This window comes from Marmota monax, unplaced genomic scaffold (assembly GCF_021218885.2).
Source record: "Marmota monax isolate L192 unplaced genomic scaffold, Marmota_monax_Labrador192_F-V1.1 WCK01_AAM20220418_F8-fsc00254, whole genome shotgun sequence".
Classification (NCBI taxonomy): Eukaryota; Metazoa; Chordata; class Mammalia; order Rodentia; family Sciuridae; genus Marmota; species Marmota monax.
This window is the reverse complement of record NW_026694584.1, coordinates 1,304,609-1,311,858: the sequence shown is the minus strand read 5'-3', so window position 1 is coordinate 1,311,858 and position 7,250 is coordinate 1,304,609. Positions and strand designations below refer to the sequence as shown.

General features: G+C 41.8%; 1 pseudogene; it reads right to left on the bottom strand.

Annotated features, from left to right (window-relative positions):
* Nucleotides 1–5,105: 5,105 nt before the first annotated feature.
* Nucleotides 5,106–6,863, bottom strand: LOC124077202 (suppressor of cytokine signaling 2-like; annotated as a pseudogene).
* Between the last annotated feature and the right edge of the window lie 387 nt (nucleotides 6,864–7,250).

The following is a 7,250-nucleotide window of genomic DNA, read 5'->3' as shown; positions in this document are numbered from 1 at the left end:
TGGCATTTCCCAGCACTCCACGTGGCTGGGGAGTCTGCTCTCCATCAACTCCACCCTCACTTAGCTTTCTTCCCCGTCCACTTTCTTCCTGACCCCTCTTCTCCTGGGAGCCTCCCTCAGCAGTCACTGTGCAATCACCCCCCACTCAGACCCTGCTTCTAGGGAGCCCCAGGGGGCCAGCCCTCAATGTTCTTGACTTGCATTTCCCTCTGGCAGGCTGGCCCCACCAGATGCTCACATTTCCCAGACTCGACATCCAGGGCCCACATGTCTACCACATTGCCCTTGGGTGTAAGGACAATGGACAAGAGAGGTTTTTCTCTTGGAGTGGCCTTGCTCATGGGACCCAATATGGGCAGTGCGTGCATCTCACCTCCTTTCCAGCTGCACAGGATTTGTTCCGTCTCTGGAAAATATTGCTTCTCTCTTTCCACGTTTTTCTTTTTGACTGGCATGTTCTTCCTTTGGATCTGATGATGTCTTCATTTGGGATAGTCAGTGCATGTGGGCTTGTGTCTTATTTTATGTATTAAAGGTGACGTTGCCTACCTCTGACTTTGTTGGCTTTATGGTAATTTTATAACCTACCTCGCAATGTGCAGGCACACCCCAGGCATCCCCACGTCAGTGCTGGGTGTGGGGAGCTCACATTTATGCATACAAAATCCAGGAATAGCTTTGAATTTCACTGGTTGCCCATTTCATTCCTGAGAGTAAAACTGTATAAAGACTTTCATTTGTTAAGAAGGAAAAGAGGAAGATTTTTCTTACAATAATTCACCTGAAAGGTAGACTATATTAAAGATACCTAGAATCTGAACTTTGATCCTCCGCATCTGGGGTTTGAGTGACAGTTCACGTTTGCACGCAAGATGTGCTGGCTTTCGAGGAGAGAACATTTCAACCTTTGGCTCATAGAGAAGTGGTAAGCTAGAAACTTCTGTCTGGCTTCATTCCTACAACTCCCAGGAATGATTTGCAAACTAATGAGATAATGTCTGAGAAGCACTTTGAGCTCTTAGGAGACAGGAACCAGATAAATGCAAGGTATCGTTGTTATCACAGCTACATTCTGCTTAACTTTCACACTTCTGGGAAAAAGATGATGCTGTGGCTTTCTTTCCTGAAGTCCTTTACTTTACAGGTGGCCAGATGCTTGCTCTTCATCAGTACTGAGTTTACTGTTCTCAGTGGTCACACTTCTCCTTCTTTATTTTAAGGGAAACAAAAACACAAGGTTGTAGGAAGGCCACTCAGGTCACACAGTTTCTGAGCGCACCAACAACTGGGACCTGAAAGTAGACCTGCAGATGCCCACGTTCTCAGGGCTCCAGGGCGGAGGGGGAGAAATGGCTTACTGATGTCACTGATCTCATTGTGAGGAGGATCTGGAAGGAAGTCGGCGAGGCTGAGTGACTTTGTGGAGTGATTCCAGCTGCGCAGGTGTGTTTGTAAACACTGCTGCAGAAACTCTGTTCTAACAGTGACATGGGGGCAGATGCCGTGTAGCTCTCAAGGGTCAGGTTCAGCCAGGACGTGGGTGCTGAGCTTGGCCCAAGCCCTACAGAATGTGGTCAGTTCCTGTTGGAAACACATCATGCCTGCTGTCCTGCAGGTGAGTAGAAAGGACTCCCATTGGGGGTCTGCCCACGTGCCTGCTGGGCTTAGTTCTGTCCCACACTGGCTGTGAGACCTGGACCAAATTGTCAACCTCCAGGTGTCACCTTAGTTGGGAATGAGAAGAAAAGTAGTTTGGAGGCAAGGAGGAAAGAAGATAACCTTTAAACCTAAAGTCTGCTTCTCAAAATGTATCTGGAGCACACTAAGTTCTCAATGAATACACCACTCCCTTGTCCTCTTCCAGCCCTGAAAAAAGATGTGGGGCTAGGGAAGATCCGTCTTGCACGTGGAAGTCATGATGAAGAAGAAAGTGGCTCACACTGACGGGAAGAAAAGACCAAAGGATAGTCATCCCTCAGTGCCCCCCAGGGATCAACGTCAAGGCACACACATCCTCAGCCCACCAAATCCCTGGATGTTCAAGTTCCTGTATGAAATGACTTAGTATTTGCACATGAGCTATACACATCCGCCTGCACATGTCAAACCTCTCTAGATTACTTGCTGCACCTAATCAATGTAAAAGGTACGTAAATAGCAATTACAAATTTGTTAAAATTCAGTGACAAAGCCGGGTGCTGTGGCACACCCCTGCAATCCCAGGGGCTCGGGAGGCGGAGGCAGGAGGATCGTGAGTTCAAAGCCAGCCTCAGCAAAAAGCATGGCACTAAGTAACTCAGTGAGACCCTGTCTCTAATAAAATACAAAATAAGGCTGGGGATGTAGGTCAGTGATTGGGTGCCCCAAGTACAATCCCTGGTAGCTCACCCCACAAAAAAATTCAGTGACAAAATGTTAGTATGTGTTTAGTATGAATACATTTGTTTCCAAATGGTTTAAGTTCATGTTTGCTTGAATCAGTGAATGTGAAAGTTACAGATACACAAACCCACGGTGGTTTGAGATGCTGGAGGTACAGCTGCTCAAGTCAAGGATGCCCATCTGAACACTTGGCAGGTGAGAAACATTCATTTTTGCTCGATTAAGCCACTATAATTTCATCAGCTCTCATAAGAATTCAACAAAAATTCAACATTATTAAGAAGTATTTGAAATATGTCTCATTAATGATGATCCTTGCCCTAAGTTTTCAGTGAGTTTGATTTATTAGTTGATGATAGTTTACGCGCGTGCACACACACACACACACACACCAATGCATACCAACACATATAAATCATAATATACATATAACTGTTTCCTCATATAGATAAAAGTCATACTATCTATGTATAATTTGTAACTTGATAATGTATAATTACTCACATTGAAGCATATGCACAAAAATATTTTTTGAATCCATGTGATGCAAACAAGTTTGGAGACCATTTTAAGAATTTTTATCTTTTATTTAATGTAAATTTCCTTCATAGCAACATTTATAATCTGTTATACTATGTTTTTATATTTTGTTTACCTATTTTGATTATAGTATTATAATTATACATAGTATTTGGGTTCATTTTGAAAAAATCATACTTGCAAGGAATTTTATTTCAATCCCAATTCTCCCTCCCTTTTGGCCCCTTCTCTTCCCACTGTTCTCCCTCCTCTCTATTCTACTAATCTTCTTTTCAATGTAAAAGGGATCAAGTTTCATTCTTCTACATATGGATATCCAATTTTCCCAGCACCATTTGTTAAAAAGGATGTCTTTTCTCTTACATATATTTTTGGCACCTTTGCCAACTATCAGATGGCTGTAAGTATGTGGGTTTGTCTTTGGGACATCTGTTTTCTTCCATTGGTCTTCATGTCTACTTTGATGCCAATACCCTGTTGTTTTTGCTACTTCAGATTTGTAGTATAATTTATAATTGGGTATTGTGATGCCTTTTGCATCACTTTTCTTGTTCAGAATTGCTCTGGCTATTCTGGGTCCCTTATTCTTCCAAGTGAATTTAAGGACCATTTTTTTCTAGTTCTGAGAAGAATGTCATTGATATTTTGATGGCGATTGTGTTGAATCTGTATTATTCTTTTGATGATATGGCCATTTTAACAATATTAATTCTGCCTATCCATGAACGTGGGAGGTCTTTCCATCTTCTGAGGTCTTCTTTTTAAAAATTTTTCTTTAGTTGTAGATGAACACAATACCTTTAATTTATTTATTTATTTTTATGTGGTGCTGAGGATCAAACCCAGTGCCTCACGTGTGCAAGGCAAGCGCTCTACCACTGAGCCATAACCCCAGCCCCTGAGGTCTTTTTAATTTCTTTCTTCAGTGTTCTACAGTTTTAATTGTCGAGATCTTTCACCTCCTTGGTTAGATTAATTCCAAAATTTTTTGAGGTTTTTGTGAAAGGGATGTTTTTCTTATTTCTTTCTCAGCTGAATTGCTGTTGGAGTATAGGAAAGCTATTATTGTATGAATGTTGATTCTTATATCCTGCTACTTTACTAAATTCATTTATTAGCTCTGAAAGTCTTCATGGAATTTCTTAGGTCTTCTAAATATAGGATAATGTCATCAGCAAACACTGACAGTTTGACTTCTTTTCCTATTTGTATCACTTTAATTTTCTTTTCTTGCCTGATTGCTTTGGTTAGAGTTTTAAGAACTATAATGCATATAATTGGTAATAGTAGAAATCCTGTCTTTTCTTTATTTAATACATTCTAATCAAATAGTAACAGCAGTAAATAAACACTTTGAAAAACAGGCAGGTATCCCCCTATATCTGGAAGAAAATTTAAGTCAAAGTATTCTACACAGTAGAAGGGCGACAACTGCTGATGTCCGTGGTTAGACAATTCAAGGACTGGGAAATTTCTAAAGCCATTTCCAAAAAATTCAATGGCAACAGTTTGGGGCACAGCTACTTCAAAAGGTAAAATGTTTATATCTACACTGGTTTTTATTAACAGAGATTGAGTTGCACCTGTAGAGCATGACATTCTTGTCTTTAGCCTTAAAGGAAAAGAGAAAGTCTTTTCCATTTGCACCAGTTTGAAATATTTCTGAAATAAGGCTCCCTTGAAATGGGTTACTACAGTACTCATTCACAGGAGAGTTCATACCTGTAGTAAAAAGACAAATACAGGATCTCATGGTCACTTTTTTTTTTTTTGGTTGATTTGGTTAATTGCATAAAATGAGGGATAAATACTCACAAGCATGATGTGTTTGACAAAACTATGTACATCAGAACGCAACATATAAAATGTCCTTAAAGATACTGATCACCAGGCATATAAACTCAAGGAAAGCCTGCATCAGCTTGGTTCCTTTTGCTTCTTCAGTACTCCACTAGGAGCTCTTTGCTACTGGCACTTGGAGCTTGGACCTTTGACCTAACGCAAAGGAACTTCAGGAAGACAAGGCATTCTGATAAAATGCTCCCTCAGCCTTAACTTGGGGCATTTTATTTTTTAGTTAAAAGGATCAACTGATCTTAGTCAGCCTTAGGAAAGGAAGTATCATTCAGGTGAAAAGATCTAGGGGAATTTTAAATACCTAGCTACCTACCGTAAAGACGCATTTAAATTAGGTTGACTTCAGCTGTTTTTAGAATTCTGTGCAGTTATCCAGTCGCTCAAGTTTTGGCATTGTCTTACATAGCTGCATTTAGAGATACTCTATATGATGATGTTTAGAAAAACAGAAACACTTATACCTGGAGTTTATATTCTTCCAATTAATCTTTTAATCTTGTTGGTAAAGGCAGTCCCCAGGCGGTACCGGTACATTTGTTAATGGTGAGTCGACAGAGATGCTGAAGAGATGGTGCAGATGTGTAGAGCAGTTTGGTCAGATAAAGGTGAACAGTCCCATTCCGGGGGGCTTCTGGGCCCGACTGCTTATCCTTGCACATCTGAACATAGTAGTCAATCAGATGAATAAGCAACATACTGTCTGCTTCAGTAATTCAAATATATACAAAAAATGAAAAATGCTATGTTCTGAAAAAACCGACATAAAAATTTACTCTAAGTTAGTGACAACAGTACTAGAATGAGATCTCACTGCTTCCTGGTCCTTTGTTTTCCATTACTTTTCATCAGTAGATTTTTCCTGCTGGCAACAGCATTTTAAGCTGCACTCTAGAGAAGTCAAGAATAAACTTCCGACTTCATTAATATGCAGTATGTATATGAGTAGTTTTGTTATTCATATATTTTACTGATATTTACGCTCAGTTCATTATGAACTTTTATAGGAGGGAATGTGTGATTTACAATATTTACTGGGGCTCCGTAATGGTTTTATTATGCAGGCACGGTTAAAGTAATAAAACTACAGCACCACCTCACCTTGAGAGCCTCTTGCTGTTGCTGGGTCTTTTATTAATTTTCCATGGCGATGGCAGTTAAGTCCAATGACAGGATTCCCTTGTGTAATAAGACTTGGGGCTCTACAAGTCAGAACATATAAAGCCATACAATTCCCCTTCTTCCATCATAGGGTGTAGTGGTTTCCAAAACCAGATCTGAGATTTCAGAAGTTGTTTTTTCTGAATGTCACACACTGGCACATTTGTACAGCTACAATGAGAAATCCTTTAACAATTATTCCAATGGCATTACAGGAAATGAAATTCAAACTTTCTGGCAGCGAGCTGTACTTTTTGGAAGCCAGCTTCTTCAGAATCTTCCTGCATCCCATAATAAAGGTCAACTGTGGATTAAAAAAAAATCAGATGAACCACACTGTCAAATTGCTTAAGCTTGGACTTGACACATATGATAGAATCCAATCTGAATTTCCCATCTTGGTACTCAATTCGCAGATTAGTTGATCCTGCTGATGTTTTAACAGATATTGTTAGTAGGTAGTCTTGAATGCGAACTATCTCTAATCAAGAAAGTTCCTTCTGGCACCTCTTTTAATTTCTCTTTGGCTTCATTAACAGTCATACTTCCCCAGTACCATCCTGTTTGACGCAGCTCACGCAGCGCCTTAGCCAGGCGTGCTGCCTCGGGGGCTGGTTCCTCGGCTGACCCAGCGGTCCCCCACTGGCTCCACGTCCCATCCGCGCCCTTCCCCAAGGGCTGGAGGCACCGCAGGGTCATGGAAGAAGGGTCAGCACGACAAAGACAGGTGGCCGCCTGAGCTGGAGTCACAGAGGGGCTCGTGTCCTTCCTGGAAGTCAGAGGGACCTCCAAAACGCGTCCCTGCGGGGTGTCCGAAATGGTGGCGGAGGGGGAGGGCTTGGGGAGCTGCTGGTTCTTTCTCCCCAAGTCCCAGAGGAGGGATGGTAAAATCTCCCACAGACGCGGTCACCCACAGATCGCCGGTCGCGAGCGAGCGACGGTGCTCGGTACTCCTAGGATCCTGAGGCTGTGCGCCCCGGCCCCCGACGGGTACTGTCTGAGGCCCGCGCAGCGCTGGTGGCTGTGGGCGAAGAGGCTCAAGCTTCAAGGGAAACTCAAGGCCCACGAGCCGCGGCAGCAGCGAGACTTGGCAAGACTTAAACGTCTGTCCCTTGTCTTGTTCTTGATTTCAGAGAAGAAGCTTTCATTTTTTTTCCCTCTACTCAGTATGAAATTGGTTTTGGGTTTGTCATAAGTAGGCTTTATAATGTTGAGGTAAGTTCCTTCTAGCCCTGGTTTCTGCAGGTTTTTACCATGAATGATTGCTGTATTTTATCAAAGGATTTTTCTTTATCTATTGAGATTGTCATATA